Source organism: Aotus nancymaae, unplaced genomic scaffold, assembly GCF_030222135.1.
Source record: "Aotus nancymaae isolate 86718 unplaced genomic scaffold, 86718_ANA_hifiasm-v0.15.2.pri h1tg000025l, whole genome shotgun sequence".
Classification (NCBI taxonomy): Eukaryota; Metazoa; Chordata; class Mammalia; order Primates; family Aotidae; genus Aotus; species Aotus nancymaae.
In genome coordinates, this window is record NW_026988438.1 from 28,798,860 (window position 1) to 28,816,289 (window position 17,430).

At 38.6% G+C, this 17,430-nt stretch overlaps 1 protein-coding gene and 1 long non-coding RNA gene across 11 annotated transcripts in view; one reads left to right on the forward strand and one right to left on the reverse strand.

Annotated features, from left to right (window-relative positions):
* Positions 1-17,430, forward strand: part of PDE1C (phosphodiesterase 1C) — a 613,256-nt gene that overhangs the window by 581,923 nt on the left and 13,903 nt on the right. For 2 of the 8 annotated variants that reach the window (XM_064380482.1, XM_064380481.1), the window contains one exon: positions 1-17,430. This exon is cut by the window's right edge and continues 13,903 nt beyond it. The gene's annotated coding sequence lies outside the window, so the exon portion shown is untranslated. The other 6 variants (XM_064380487.1, XM_064380488.1, XM_064380483.1 and 3 more) reach the window with 5 other exon arrangements.
* LOC105732848 (uncharacterized) overlaps positions 1-17,430 on the reverse strand; it is a 124,707-nt gene that overhangs the window by 79,780 nt on the left and 27,497 nt on the right. For all 3 annotated transcript variants that reach the window (XR_010344075.1, XR_010344076.1, XR_001111087.2), the window contains exon 2: positions 7,561-7,621. This is a non-coding gene — a long non-coding RNA (uncharacterized LOC105732848). The remainder of the gene's footprint in view (positions 1-7,560; positions 7,622-17,430) is intronic.

Consider the following 17,430-nt stretch of genomic DNA (forward strand, 5'->3'; position numbering starts at 1 on the left):
TGGATGATAAGTATTTGTTCAGCACCTGCTGTGCATTGTTTTATGTACTGAGGATACAGTAGCCCACCTGGAGCTGATATTCTAGTGGGGGAAAAAAATAAAGTAAGTATACTTTAAAAAATTTTTAATTTCTTTTTTTTTTTGAGACAGGATCTCGCTCTATTGCCCGGGCTAGAGATGCAGTGGCTCAATTTTGGCTAACTGCAACCTCTGCCACCCAGGTTCAAAGGATTCTCATGTCTTGGCCTTCTGAGTAGCTGAGATTATAGGCATTCATCACCATGCCCAGCTAATTTTTTTTTTTTTTGAAGTAAAGACAGGGTTTTGCTAGGTTGGCCAGACTTGTCTGGAACTCCTGGCCTCAAGTGATTCACTTACCTAGGACTTCCAAAGTGCTGGGATTACCAGTGTGAGCCACCATACCCAGTCCAAAATAACTAAATTTTAGAGTGTGTTTATACCATGCCATATCTGTGGTCTAACCACACTTGACATGTGGTTCATGGAACACTGACAGTCCACACTTTGTGACCAGTTGGTGATAATATGGGGAGGCCACACCATAATGGAGATCAACTATGGCACCAAGCATGCCATTCAACTCAGCTTTTTCTTACAAGGCTTTCTTCATGCAGGAAGCAGAAGGCACTGGTTTCCATCCTGGCACAAACGCCTTAGCCTGCCATGTTGGCTAGGCTGGTCTTGACCTCCTGGCCTCAAGTGATCTGCCTGCCTTGGCCTCAAAAGTGCTGGGATTACAGGCATGAGCCACCATGCCTGACTGCCACCTGCTCATTTATTAAAGCCCCCTGTGATTCACTTGCAACCAAGACTGAGAATCCCTGGCACAGATTGCCTCCCAGCGTCCAGGAATAATTCCAGTCCCTGCTTCCCTTCCAGGCATGTCAGTGTCCCCCTGTGGCTGTTTCTGTGAGACCCTGCATTTTTGAGTTCTGCTTTTATTCGTGTTACCTGAGCATGTTCCCATAGTCTCCCTGACTGTGATGCCAGCTGCATATTCATCCCTTTTGTATCTTCCATCCTGGGTCCTCTCCCACCACTTCTGGGGTCAGCCCTTTGGTGCCTTAAATTGTGCTGCTTTCTCTCCTGGCACCAAAGAATGAGGCAGCCAGTGCAGAGTGGGGGCTGTAGTAGTCATTATCACTGAGGTATTGTGAACTAGGAAAGACATGATCTGTTTCAACACAGCACAGTGTCCGAGTGCCTGAGAGCCCTTGACAGATGTTGTCTGTCATTGTTGTTCTGGTGATTGATTATTGTTGATGCTGGGTGGATTCTTCCTGGGATTGGGGCAGATACACAGCTGTCCTATCCCTTGGTGTTTTTATCAGGGTCCTTCATTAAGTCTGCAGCCAAGGCATCTGCCAGGACTGGGGTCTTATCTGAAGACTCAGCTGGGAAAGGGCCACCTCGAAGCTCACCTGGTTGTTGGCAGAACTCAGTTCCCTAGTTCATATATTGAAATACTACTTTATTACCGTGAAAACAGCCAGTGCTCCAGGTACCTTTTACAGTGGACTCTCGGGAACTCGCTGTGATCTGGAAACTAAAGGATTAATTAATTCCTGGCACTGCAGGGGTCCCTGAGCTTCTGCTTGTTGGCTGATGACCTTGTCAATCTGATTATCTATTTTGAGTATCACCTCTTTCAGTGCTTGGGAACCAAGAGGCTATGCCCTTTCCTTCCTGCGATTCCTTACATCCTGGTCTTGGGAAGTGAGCTTCACACAGCAGAGGTACTGTTATTGGGCTGGGTTTTACCCATCGCTGCTGGTACAGGATGCTGGCTCAAGCCAGACAGCATGAGAACTTCATGAAGCATACACAAGTTTCAATACCAAATCGATCAGGTTGAAGAAAGGATATCAGAGATTGAAAACTCAATGAAATAAAGCAAGAAGGCAAGATTAGAGAAAAAAGACTGAAAAGAAATGAACAAAGCCTCCAAGAAATGTGGGATTATGTGAAAAGACCCAATCTATGTTTAATTGGTGTACCTGAATGTGAGAGGGAGAGTAAAACCTAGTTGGAAAACACTCTTCAGGATATTTTCCAGAAGTTCCTTAAGCTAGCAAGGTAGGCCAACATTCAAATTCAAGAAACACAGAGAACATGGCAAAGATATACCTCCAGGAGTGCAAGCCCAAGGCACATAATCGCCAGATTCACCAGGGTTGAAATGAAGGAAAAAATGCTAAAGGCAGCCATAGAGAAACGTAGGTTACCCACAAAGAGAAGCACAGCAGACTCACAGCAGGTCTCTCAGCAGAAACCCTACAAGCCAGAAGAGTGTGGGGGCCAATATTCAACATCATTAAAGAAAAGAATTTTCAGTCCAGAATTTCATATCCAGCCAACCTAAGCTTCATAAGTGAAGAAGAAATAAAATCCTTACAGATCAGCAACTGCTGAGATTTCGTCACCACCAGGCCTGCCTTACATGAGCTCCTGAAGGAACCTCTGAACATGTAAAGGAATAACCAGTACTTGCCACTGCAAAAACATGCCAAATTGTAAAGACCATAGACACTATGAAGAAACTGCATCAACTAACTAACAGGCAAAACGATGAGCTAGCATCAAAATGGCAGAATGAAATTTGCACATAATATTAACCTTAAATATAAATCGGCTAAATGCCCCACTCAAAAGACAGACATAGACTGGCAAATTGGATAGAGTCAAGACCAATCAGTACGCTGTATTCAGGAGACTCATCTCACGTGCAAAGACACATAGGCTCAAAATAATGGAATGGAGGAAGATTTACCAAGGAAATGGAGAACAAAAAAAAACAAGAGATGCAATCCTAGTCTCTGATAAAACAGACTTTAAACCAACAAAGATCAAAAGAGACCAAGAAGGGCATTACATTATGGTAAAGGGATCAGTGCAACAGGAAGAGCTAAGTATCCTAAATATTATGCACCTGATACAGGAGCACCCAGATACATAAAGCAAATTCTTAATGACCTACAAAGAGACTTAGACTCCCACACAACAATAGTGGGAGATATTAACGCCCCACTGTCAATATTAGGTCAACAAGACAGAAAATTAAGGTTATCCAAGACTTGTACTCAGATCTGGACTAATTGGACCTAATATACAACTACAGAACTCTCCACCCCAGATCCACAGAATATACATTCTTCTCAGCAACACATCACACTTACTCAAAAGTGGACCACATAATTGGAAGTAAATCCTCAGCAAATGCAAAAGAACAGAAATCGTAACAACTAGTCTCAGATCACATAGCAATCAAATTAGAACTCAGGATTAAGAAACACACTCAAAACCACACAACTACATGGAAACTGAACAACTTGCTTCTGAATGACTACTGAATAAATAATGAAATGAAGGCAGAAATAAAGACGTTCTTCAAAATTAGAACGAAGGCACAACATTCCAGAATCTCTGGGACACATTTAAAGTAGTGTCTTCAGGGAAATTTATAGCACTAAATGCCCACATGAGAAGCGAGGAAAGATCTAAAATCAACACCCTGTTGTCACAATTAAAAGAACTAGAGGAGCAAGATCAAAAATTCAAAGCTAAGACAAGAAATAACAGTTCAGAGCAAAACTGAAGGAGATTAGAATAGAGACCCAAAAAACCCTTCAAAAAAATCAATGAATCCGGGAGCTGGTTTTTTGAAAAGATCAACAAAATAGACCACTAGCCTAATAAGAAAAGAGAAGAATAGATGCAATAAAAAGTGATAAAGGGGAAATCACCACTGATCCTACAGTAATACAAACTACCATCAGAGATGACTACATACACCTCTTGCAAATAAACTAGTAAATCTAGACAGTATGTATAAATTTCTGGACATGAACACCCCCCAAGACTAAACCAGGAAGAAGTTAAATCCCTGAATAGACCAATAACAAGGTCTGAAATTGAGGCAGCAATTAATAGCCTACCAAACAAGTCCAAGACCAAACAGGTTCACAGCCAAGTGTTACCATAGGTAAAAAGAGCTGATACCATTCCTTCTGAAACTATACCAAACAATACAAAAAGAGGGAATCCTACCTCACTCACTTATGAGACCAACATCATTCTGATACCAAAACCTGGCAGAGACACAACTAAAAAAGAAAATTTCAGGCCGATATCCATGATGAACATTGATGGGAAAATCCTCAATAAAATACTGGCAAACTGAATCCAGCAGCACATCAAGAAGCTTATCCATCATGACCAAGTCAGCTTCATCCCTGAAATGCAAGGTTGGTTCAACATACACAAATCTATAAACATAATCCATTACATACACAGAACCAAGAGAAAAGCCATGATTATCTCAATAGATGCAGAGAACGCCTTTGACAAAATTCAACATCTCTTTATGCTAAAAACTCAATAAACTAGGTATTGATGGAACGTATCTCAAAATAAGAGCTATTTATGACAAACTCACAGACAATAACATACTGTATGAGCAAAAACTGTAAGCATTCCATTTAAAAACCAGCACAAGACAAGGATGCCCTGTCTCACCACTCCTACTCAACATAGTGTTGGAAGTTCTGGTCAGGGTAATCAGGCAAGAAAAAGAAATAAAGGGTATTCAACTAGGAAAAGAAGAAGTCAAATTGTCTCTTTTTGCAGATGACATTTAGAAGACTCCATCATCTCAGCCCAAAATCTCCTTAAGCTGATAAGCAAATTCAGCAAAGTCTAAGAATACACAATGTGCAAAAGTCACAAGCATTTCTATACACCAGTAACAGCCAAATCATGAGTGAACTCCCATTCACAATTGCTAGAAAGACAGTAAAATATCTAGGAATACATCTAACAAGCGATGAAAGGACCTCTTGAAGGAGAACTACAAACCACTGCTCAAGGAAATAAGAGAGGACACAAACAGATGGAAAAACATTCCATGCTCATGATTAGAAAGAATATTGTGAAAATGCCCATACTGCCCAAAATAATTTATACATTTAATGCTACCCTATCAAGCTACCATTGACTTTCTTCACAAACTTGGAAAAAACTACCTTAAATTTCATATGGAACCAAAAGAGAGCCCACATAGCCAAGACAATCCTAAGCAAAAAAACAATGACAAAAACAAAAAGCTAGAGGCATCATGCTACCTGTCTTCAAACTATACTACAAGGCTACAGTAATCAAAACCATGGTAATGATACCAAAACAAAGATACAGACCAGTGGAATAGAAGAGAGGCCTCAGAAGTAATGCCACACCTCTACAACCATCTGATCTTTGACAAACCTGACAAAAACAAGCAATAGGGAAAGGATTCCCTATTTAATAAATGATGTTGGGAAAAGTGGCTAGCCATCTGCAGAAAGCTGAAACTGCATCCCTTCCTTACACCTTGTACACAGATTAACTCCAGATGGATTAAAGATTTAAACATAAGACCTAACATCATAAAAACCCTAGAAGAAAACCTAGGCAATACCATTCAGGACATAGACATAGGCAAGGACTTCATGACTAAAACACCAAAAGCAATGGCAACAAAAGCCAAAATAGACAAGTGGGATCTAATTAAACTTAAGAGCTTCTGCACAGCAAAAGAAACAATCATTAGAGTGAAACGGCAACCAACAGAATGGGAAAAAATTTTTGCAATCTACCCATCTGACAAAAGGCTAATATCCAGAATCTAGAAAGAAATTAAACAAATCTACAAGAAAATCAACCCCATGAAAAAGTAGGCAAAGGCTATGAACAGATGCTTCTCAAAAGAAGACATTTATGCAGCCAACAAACGGGAGAAAAAGCTCATCATCAATGGTCATTAGAGAAATGCACATCAAAATCACATTGACATGCCAGTTAGAATGGCAATTATTAAAAAATCAGGAGACAACAGATGCTGGAGAGGATGTGTAGAAATAGGAACGCATCTACACTGTTAGCAGGAGTGTAAATTATTAATTCAGCCACTGGTGCAGACAGTGTGGCCACTCCTCAAGGATATAGAACTAGAAATACCATTTGACCCAGCTATCCCATTGCTGAGTATATACTCAAAGGTTTATAAATCATTCTGTTATAAAGATACATGCACACACATGTTTATTACAGTACTGTTTACAATAGCAAAGACTTGGAAGCAACCCAAATGCACATCAATGATAGACTGGATAAGGTGTGGCACATATGCACCATGGAATACTATGCAGCCATAAAAAAGGACAAGTTCATGTCCTTTGCAGGGACATGGATGAAACTGGAAACCATCATTCTTGGAAAGCAAGAACAGAAAAGCCAGCATTGCATGTTCTCACTCAGTAAGTGGATGTTGAACGATAAGAACACAGGGACAGGGAGGGGAACGTCACACACCAGGGACTGTCGAGAGGAGAGGGAGGTAAGGGAGGGATAGCAGGGGGTGGAAGGATTGGGGAAGGTAATATTAGGAGAAATATGTAATGCAGATGACAGGGGGATGGATGCAGCAAACCACTATAGCACGTGTATAGCTATGTAACAAACCTGCACATTCTGCTTATGTACTCCAGAACTTGGTATAATTTGTAAAAATAAATCAGATGCAGTCTTTTTAAGCTACCCAGGTGGTTTTCAAACTCCTTCGCTCAGGCAACCTTAAACTCCCAAGTAGCTGGGACTGTAGGTGTATATCACCACACCCAGCTATTTTTTCTACAGTTTTTAATATTTTAGTTTCACTACAGAACCAATAAGTAGAGGAACAATCTGTCCTACCACATATATAATACCCAAATAAGAAGTGTCCAAGAAGGCTGGTCGCAGTGGCTCATGCTTATAATCCCAGCACTTTGGGAGGTCGAGGCGGGTGGATCACGAGGTCAAGAGATCGAGACCATCCTGGTCAACACGGTGAAACCCCGTCTCTACTAAAAATACAAAAAAATTAGCTGGGCATGGTGGCACATGCCTGTAGTCCCAGCTACTTGGGAGGCTGAGGCAGGAGAATTGCCTGAACCCAGGATGCGGTGGTTGCGGTGAGCCAAAATCACACCATTGCACTCCAGTCTAGTAAGAAGAGCGAAACTCCGTCTCAAAAAAAAAATAAAAGAAGTGTCCAAGAAAAACAGCTATATGCTATTTGTTATACAGTTATTCAACTAAAAGGTGCCAGGGAGATTCCATGATAAAGACAAGTTATTTGATCCACTGAAGATTTATACTGGCAAAAATACAGATGTCACACTAGTATGATTTAAAAGTCAAAATATTTATCTAATTAAACTTTAACCATATTTCATATTTTCTCTATTGGGGAAAGCATTTCCTAAGGTGATTTTTCTGTTGCTATGTATCTTCCAGTTCATTTTTGTTAAGCTCCCACCCTGTCACAGTACTTATCAATCTTTTGTTAGTTACCAACATTAAATAAAAATTTTTAATCAACTAACCATATGTCTATGGTTTTCTCTGACCAACTTTCCATAACCATCATAAAACAATAATAGGTAAACCATTGCTAAATTTTAAAAAAGTAAATACTATGCAGAAGTTGACTGAGTGAGAAAGTTTTACAAGAGACCACTTTACCTTGGTAGTTAACAGTCACGTCTTCATCATCTGGTTTAGGGCATGAATCCACACACAGTTCCTGGAAAATGGTTTTAGAGCAAAAATATACAATAAAAATTAGCGATTTTTTTTTTTTTAAACAAATTTTTAAACTGCCAGTTCACATTCAGCTTCCCCCTCCAACAAACAAAAACAAAATCTGGAAAAAGGTCAGCCTTCTGTATATTAAGTAACATTTATTGATACAATTAAAACATATAGCCTCTGTTCTAAAAATAGATTTTGGTTACCTACTTTTGCCTCCAGCTGTCTAAATCTATAAAATATTCAATAAAAACTGACCTTGAACTCTATAACAAATAGTGACAACCAATATATTGGCAGAGCTTGACAATAATTTACCCTCACAAATTATCTGTCCTGAAGCAGAACTTGAATTTCAATTAATGGATGATATAACTTTTGTCACCTAAACTGGAAGGAACCTTATGACCTAAAACAAAGTAGAAAGATCCACTGTCTCTTGTCCATTGTCTATCTCTGATTAAAAGACTAATCTGTGTCGCTTCAAAATGGCAGTCTTGATTCCTCAGCATAGAAACCACTTAAGAAGGTCCCAATGCTTTCCTTTTTCCTAGAAGAGTACAGAGAATCCCCTGCTGTATTTGAAATGTGTGAGAGCTAAATGTACAAAAGTCTAATAATGAAGGTATATTTTCTTACTTAGGATACTCTTCCCAGAAAGATTGAAACATTAACAATTATAAAGATAAATTATTTTCACTCTATAGGTCCTACCTTGTTCAGGTCCACATAAACTAGTAAGCCCTTAAAAACCTTCTTAGGCACTCAGATATCCAACGAGAGAGACTGATAGAAAAACAGAGTCCTGGCAGTTGTACCTCTATATCTCTATGTACTATCTAAATATCTTTCTATGGTTTCCCACTTCCAGATTCCACTTTATGCAGGGCTCCATTGCTGTTTCCAATCTTCAGATATACAGTCTATGAAAGCACAGATTCCTGAAAGGATGGCCTCAAATGATCAGGAGTGGGAGCGCTCTATATCCCTGCTCTTGAATAACAACCTAACTGAAATATCTATTAACTACCATCACAGACACACCTCCAGCTAGGCAGCTGAACTTCATGACTGATTTGACAGCCAGTGATGCCCCTGACCCAGCCTACATGGATATGGGAAGGACATCAGTGAATTGGGAAAAGAGGCAGAGATGAGGAGATACCTGCCCTGGGCTACAGGTCTATGTAGTTCAGCTATCTCCAGCCCATCAGTACCCAAGGGGCTCTAAGCCCCCCTGTCTGCAAGTCAGGATGGAAATAGATGATACCACATTTTTGTCTGCTGTAGCGACTCCTCCTAGTGTCTCCAAATGTTTTAGCATCTTACAGTAAAAATCTTCATTTGTCAGTTCTTGATTTAAAAAGCACAGCAGTCTGTTTAGAGCTTCCTTGAACCCTCTATTTTAATGTGCCTTTTTAGATAACGCCCAATATATTGTGTCCTTCATCTTTTTATTTAATCAGACTTGTCATAAACCCCAATATTCTAATCTCTTATTGAATAATCCGTATCCAGTGTTGTTTCTCCTCAAACTTGGCCTTCCCTGCTCATTCCATTCTTAGCCATATCCCTTGGGTTCACTTGCTAATTCCATTCTCATTCTATCCACTGGGTGCACCAAACTCACTGCCCCTTTGTATTATTAAAACACATGCAAGGCCAGGCATGGTGGCTCACACCTGTAATTCCAGCACTTTGGGAGGCTGAGGCGGGCAGATCACCTGAGGTCAGGCATTTGAGACCAGCCTGACCAACATGGAGAAACTCTGTCTCTACTAAAAATACAAAATTATCTGGGCATGGTGGTGCATGCTTGTAATCCCAGATACTCAGGAGACTGAGGCAGGAAAATCGCTTGAACCCAGGAGGCAAAGGTTGTGGTGAGCTGAGATTGTGCTATTGCACTCCAGTCTGGCAACAGGAGTGAAACTCTGACTCAAAACAAACAAACAAACAAATATGCCAATAGAATAAAAAAAGAAGGAAGAGTATTGGGTTTTAAAACGAGTTCAAATCTCATTTCTACCACGTCTTATGTCTGAAAAAAAGCATCCTAATCTCTTCGATTCTAAAGTAGTTATCTAGAATATCATTTGACCAAAACATTAACACAGATTGAAGTACTAGAAGATATTTTAATTAGTCCTAAACTTCCTTAAATTTTTGTAATTCTATGTGCTTTTGGTTCTGTGTATAGGAAAATTGGGAATACATAGCCAGCAGAATTTGAAAACATAACGAAACACCAAGGAAGAAAAGTCATAGAAAAAAAAAAAATAAGCACTATGGAAGTAGGCAGAAATACTAGCCGACAGGGAAAACAAAACTGGGATGTTAAATAATTTCCAAGACTTGCCAAATCTTGGTTTTGTAAAACTTCCAGTCCTATGGCCAAATTTTTACTCTGCCCTAAAGACTTTGATGATTAATTAAAAAAAAAAAAAAAAAAAAAAAAGATGCTGGTTACCACAAAAATTGTCAGATTTATTAAGACAAACTCAAGGACCTCATTTCTAACAGTAACCTAAAATGAGAGTTTAACTTATTTAGACTCATTAATTTAGACATTAATTAAAATAACCTGACTAATCTTATTCAGTCCTATACCTTGATCAAAGTGCTGCACAGATATCTCAATCTCTACTGAGGAGCAAGAGAAAAGATTTGAAAGCCAGATAGGCTGGCGGTCAAACTGTGGGTCAGCTACTTTGTGAGCTATGAGATCATGATCCAATTAATCAACCTCTAAACCACAACTGCCTATTTAATAAACAGTAGGTTATAAGAAAACACACGTTGTGATGGCTTTATGAGATAAATTCATAGCACATAATAAGGTATTTAGCCCAGAATACAACACTCAATAGATATTAGTTTCTTCCATCTATATTTTCTTAGTTAACATAATTTTTTAAATCTGTAAAATCCTGACTGCAGATTCTTCAAATCTCCTAGAATCTATTAAAGGAAAAGGTAAAATACATTTTAAATCATGTATAGTATATTAAAACCATAAGAAAGTACAGTCATGCATGCCTGTAATTTCAACTATTTTTGGGAGGCTGAGGAAGGAGGATCACTTGAAAAACCCAGAAGTTTGAGACCAGTTTAGGAAACATAGCAAGACTCTACCTTCATAAAATAAAAAAAATTATGCACAGTTGTGTACATGATTTAGATCATTTTTCTCTAAATTATAGGACTGATGCTTTGTTACAAAGCATTCCTTTGGGAGCATACCTGGGACCTTATTAGAATTAATATAAATTATACCTATTGGTATGTAATTAATGCAGTAAGAACTCTTACTTCCCTTACTTTGTATTTATTAAATGGAAAGAAGAATTTATCAAAATTTAATATGTGCAAGTGAAATGCAGTAATCAAGGCATCCTAGCCAAACCCTATGAAATTGGCTAAAAATGATATTGTTGGCAGAACAGATAGAATGAGTTACCAGTGTCAAACAGCATGATTTCTGGACCAAAATATGAGGGGAGCAAACAGTAGTATGCCTTATCCACTATATGTATGGAAAAGACACGCTTGCCATGTTTTTCTCTGCTCTCACACCACAGCAACAATCATCAACAAAGAAGGCTTTTGTGATCAAACATGGGGAGGGTTTTTCCCCACCAACAAGCAAGCAATCACTTCTGCAGATGATACAAGCTGGGTGTCCTCTAATTCAGTTCTCATACTCTATCTGCAGATAGCATCAGATTCCACAGGTAAAGGGCTTAGTCCCATGAGACTGCCTCCCTACATCAGTCCTAAGTCTGAAACTCCAGAACTTCTCACCAATCGGCTTCAAATTGGGGTTTCCAGGACTCCCTCTTTGGGTTAAATTGAATTGTTAGAATGTCTCAGAGTACTCAGGGAAACACATTTACCAGTATACTGTGACATTACAAAAGGTACAGATGAAGAGATGCATAGTACAGTTTGGGCCTAGTGGCACAGAGATTCCATGCACTCTCAGGACACACCACCCTCCACGAACCTCCATGTTTTCAGCGATCTGTAAGCTCTCCCAGCCCAATCCCTTTAGGACTTTATGCAAGCTTCAATACATAGGCATCACTAATTAATCATTGAGTGTTGGTGACTGACAACCTTCAGCCCTTCTCTCCTCCCCAGAATTTGCAGAGTGAGACAGAAGATCTCAACCCTCTAATCAGCCATGTCTTCAGGATTGTTACCAGTTCCCATCCTGAATCTACCTAGGAGCTTCCAGCCATCTATTATTAGCATACCAAAAGACATCACTTTGGAAATTCTAAGGAGTTTAAGAATTGTACGCCAAGAAATGAGTCAAAGTTTAAACACAGATTTTACATCTGCAGTTTTGAATTATGTGGTTACAGCTACTAACAGTTAACTGTATTCCAAATATATTACATTGAAAACTCCAGAAATAAACAGGTCATAAGTGTTAGTGTGCCGATCTGAGGAGCACAATAAAATCTTGAGCTCTTGCCCTCTGTCAATCCCAGGATGTGAATCATTCCTTTGTCCATTGCATTCACACTGCATATGCTGTCCAGCCATTAGTCATCAACATGGTCTCCTCCTGCATCCAGCCATCACCATCATTAAGGCCTGAAGGTCCAGAAACACTCAAAGCTGATAATCTTTTTTCTGATTTAGAGTCAGGGGGTGAATACTGGCCTAACACTACAGGACAATGCCCACTTTCACCTCACTTCATCTCATTACACAGGCATTGTATCAGTTCACATCATCACAGGATAAAGGGTGAGAACCATACCATATATTTTAAGAAACTACATTCAAATAACTTTTTTTTACAGCATATTACTATAATTTTCCATTGTATTTTTAGTTATTAATTTCTTACTGTGCCTAATTTATAAATTAAACTTTCACATAGATATGTAAGTATAGGGTAAAAAACAATGAGTGGTTCAGTGCTATTTGTGCTTTCAGGCATTCACTGGGGACCTTTGAATGCATGTCCCACAGTTAAGGGGGAACTACTGCACTTACTTCATTGTAACACAACACATTCTCTCTAGCTCTTCAGTTAAAACTGTTCAGTTTAGGATAAAACACCTTATCACCAGAAGTCAGCAAAACATAGGAATCAGACCAGAAACGGATTCTCGTAAAAACTTTCCAGCTGCCAGTGGAGAGGAGCTCAAGAGATATTAATGTGTTACTCTGGCCAACACTCTTGGGGAAGGTGCTGGGTGTTTTACTTAGTTGTAGCTATGTGCTCTGCCTTACATAAAACAAGGCCCAAATTCACCTGCCATTTTACCTCCCACAGAAAGAACCACTGGAAAGATGACTGCTTTAAGAGCTTATCCACTCTGAACCACATCACAGAACAAGACTGTCTCAACAATAACAACAACAAAGAAACCTAATTGTTCCCATGTAAAAATAAGTCTAGGTCCACACTAGATCTGAAGAGTTCACAATGCCATGAGACAGGACAGAAATATATTTAAAAATTATGTTCCTGCTTTCTGTAGAAATAAAACTGTTGAATTTAAGCTTTTGTAAGACAAGTCAAGAAAAAGCAAAAAATGCCAGAGTAAAACTTGAAATGCCATTTTGTCATCAAGGACTCACTCACAAACTACATATTCAAAACATTGGTTCTGAATTTTGACATGAGTAAGTTGCAGTTTCATTTGAGGATGTCTAAGAGGTCAAATAAGACAATGTTATTTGCTATTTTCAGTCTTTTTTTTTTTTTAAGAGAACAGTAAACTTCAGGAATGAATTGTCGTAACTTCATAGTCTAAAGACTCATGAGTCATAATTTTAAGGGCATTTGTAAAATGTGGTGCATGCTTGCATTCTGAACTTCTCAGCCTTAAACTCTCATATAGTACATATTCACAGATACAAATTGATTAAACAAAAGGCCCTTTTAATCTTACATTATTTTTCCTTTTCTTTTTTTGTTTGAGACAGAGTCTTGCTCTGCTGCCAGAGTGGAGTGCAGTGGCGCAATTTTGGCTCACTGCAACCTCTGCCTCCTGGGTTCAAGCGATTTCTGTGTCTCAGCTTCCCAAATAGCTGGGACTACAGGCATGCGCCACCACGCTGAGCTAATTTTCAGTATATTAATAGAGATGGGGTTTCACCATGTTGGCCAGGATGGTCTCGATCTCCTGAGCTAGTAAACCACCCGCCTCATCCTCCCAAAGAGCTAGGATTACAGGTGTGAGCCACCACGCCCAGCCTATTTTTCTTTTTCTTTTTTCTTCATTTATCAGCAACAGGAGAGTCTAATTAAATGTGGTAGAGTGGTATAAGGGAATACAATAAAAAGCATAAAGTGAATTAAACCAGAGCTAATTGTATCAATGTAGATACATCTGGAAAATAGAATACAAAGTACACAAAAGAAAGTGGCAGAAAGATATGTAAAGCGTAGAACCACTCACCTTCCATTTTAGGACACAAATAAAAATTCTGCATATTATTTCTCAGCATTGCAATATAGTTAAATATTTCAAAAGGGTATTGAAATGGAAAACAGCCAATGATGTTGGTAACCTCAATGATGTTCATGACGTTGGTTGCCTGTATGCAATTATTTTTTTTTAAAACTTTTATACCAAAATGTCTCAAAACCACTATTTTAAAAGACTGTCTTCCAATTATGAATGAATTATTACTTTCCTAGTTTTTAATAATCAAAGATGCCACAAACACACCTATATACACACCCATACACACACATGCAGATACAGTCTGCTCGTTAGAACATCTCATTGGCTTCAGATCATCAGTGTAATAACATTAACAGGAAGTCTCTAATGTTAATACAGAAACTGACATCTAAGTAAAGCATTCCTTTAGGTAAATATCAGAACTCCACCTAGCATATAAGACTCTGGAAACATCTCAGAGTCTCAAAATTCACTGCTTTGAATCCCTGACAAGCACAATTCCACACTGCAAATGTTATGCTATTCAAAATATTAAAATAGAAACATCTGAGTTAAAACTCATATTTTAAAAATCTTTTCTTATACTGCTAAATTTATTTTTATTGAAATATGGATACCAACAATAAAATTTATGTCAATGCCTTCCATTCAATTTAGAATAAAAAGAATTAGGGATAAGAAGAATGTGAGTACTTCCAATCATTTAATGTACTTATTTCCAGCATTCCATTTGTATTGAAAATATACCCACTCTCAATGTCTGTACATTCTTTCTTTGTACTGCTTCTCTCACAACAGGATCTTCCATTTCAGTGGTAGGCTGAATGAGTTTTAAAAGAAAATAACAAATAATATATATTTTATACAATATAAAGTTAGTAATTAAAAATAAATATATATAATAACCTTCAAGGAAGGATGTTATTCAGGAGGCCCTACAAAGCAAAGGGGACATGTCATCAATTATATGTAGGTATGACAGGGCCAAACAAACATTTATGCAGTGTTAGTATCAAGCTGAGTCCTCATGCCTGGCTCTGAAAATAATTAAGGTTTTGAGGGTTCTTTTTGGCATCTCCTTTTCATTGCCTAGGACAGCAATGTGATGGAAGTATCCTGAGTAAAATAAGAATATAGGATCCCTAAATCACAAAAGTTATATTTCAAAAGTGAGATTGTTTCAAATGCCTGTAACTAAAAAAGTATGGATATTAATGTGAACACGTTGGGCTGATAAGGATAAAAGGGACCATTAAACAGTGGAGCAAATCATAACCTGAGAGAATCAATGTCAAGGCTGATAGTGATTGCTACAGAGTATTATTATTATTTTTTTTTTTGAGACGGAGTTTTGTTCTTGTTACCCAGGCTGAAGTGCAATGGCACGATTTCGGCTCACCGCAACCTCTGCCTCCTGGGTTCAGGCAATTCTCCTGCCTCAGCCTCCTGAGTATCTGGGATTACAGGCACGCGCCACCACGCCCAGCTAATTTTTTGTATTTTTAGTAGAGACGGGGTTTCACCATGTTGACCAGGATGGTCTCAATCTCTTGACCTCGTGATCCACCCGCCTCCGCCTCCCAAGGTGCTGGGATTACAGGCGTGAGCCACCGCGCCCCGCCCGCTACAGAGTATTTAAACTCAAAACATCAGAGGCATTGATGCCAGAACACCACAAATATTAATCATGTGCTTCCCCTTGTCCTTTAACTTAGGAAATACACAGTTGGGATGCCAGTTCAGGTGAATGTGTGATTCACCTCTCATCAAAGAAAATGTTCTAAATTGATCAGCTATGATACACACTTATGAAATAAGTTTCTCAAAATTCTCATTTTCCCATGCCCACGTGGCTACCAAAGCACCTACATTTCTGATCCTCTCGTTTGACCTTTTCTTAAGAGTTCCTTGATCCACTCATGCAAGACTTAAAACACATCAAATAAACCATATAGAATAAGCTTTCAATGTCAAAATACTTATCAAAAGAGAAAACATTGAATTGCCACAGTCATGATAGAAAAGAATAAACTTTTATATTTCAAGATCAGTGCAGTATTCTTGTATTCTTAGAAAATGACAATTTTGGTAGTCACAGAATAAATTTTATAATATGACTGCTTCTAAAATTAGCTAAGTTTGACATGCCATCTTACTCTGTAAACTTTTATAAAACAGCTATCTTATCAAAGAACTAGCTGATCCCCCCAAAAATTAGCCAAAATGCAACTTAATCACATCTTATTCACTCAGGTCAATGAAACTTCTTGCTCTGAGACCTGACAGTTATGAAGAGAAATTAGCTGCTGTGGTTTACGTGAATTCTAGCACTCCCTCCTGCCTCCGATACACTCCACAGTAATAACCACTTTTGCTACACTGGGCATATGCCCAAGGAACTGGAAGTGAGGTGTCTCAGGCTTCCTTGGTTTTAACTTGAAAGTCCCCCAACAAAGTTTCTTTTCTTCTCCCCTCCTTGCACTTTCACAATCCCTTTTCATCCTGATACTTCTTAACTGCTTTTTATGGATAATTGCAACCACTTTTTTCATCTGTATTCAGCAGCAGTATATGCCAATAATTTTTTTCATCTCATTCTGCTTCCTCTGTGGCTAGAATCCTACTTCATATATAAAAGATTAATGCCTTCCCTTGATTCTGTTATTTTTTTAAAATTGCTGTCCAATTGTTCTTTCTCCAAATTTCTCTAAAGGAAGGCTATTTCCTTGTTATTCGGAGCTGTGTCCAAAGAACAGCACCAACACCACCTGAGTACTCCTTAGAAAGGCAGAATCCCACACGTGCTGAATGAGAATGTCCATTTCCCCGAAGCTCTCAACTAATTCATGAAAATTTGGATGCCCTGCTCTACACTAATGTGCTGCCACATTTGTTTACCTTAATTGCCCATCTGGAACTTAGCCTCAGTTTCTTCCCTATTAAGTCCCTGAATTTAATTCTGCATTATAAGCCATAATGTTTCTAGTAAACTTTTAATCAGGCTATACCTTCTCTAACTTCCTCTCCATAAATCACATGACATTATTCAATTATGATAATTTGGTCTATACGATACTATCCGATGAAGTTATAACATTTTCTATGAAACTAAATTATGGCCATACATGGCTGACCATTTATGGTGATATTCATCTATGGTAGATAAAACACAGATCTGTGTGGTGAAGTACCTCAGTGCCTCTCCGATAGTGAGAATGACAGCAAGAGCAGGAAGATGTTACTCTAATTCTCTAACACATTTTGGGGCTGGAAGCTGATGTTACCTTCCTTCCTATTTCTATCACCCTGCTCTTCCTTCTACAAATCAATTTGACTTTACTACCCTCCTTTACATACACTCGCAAAC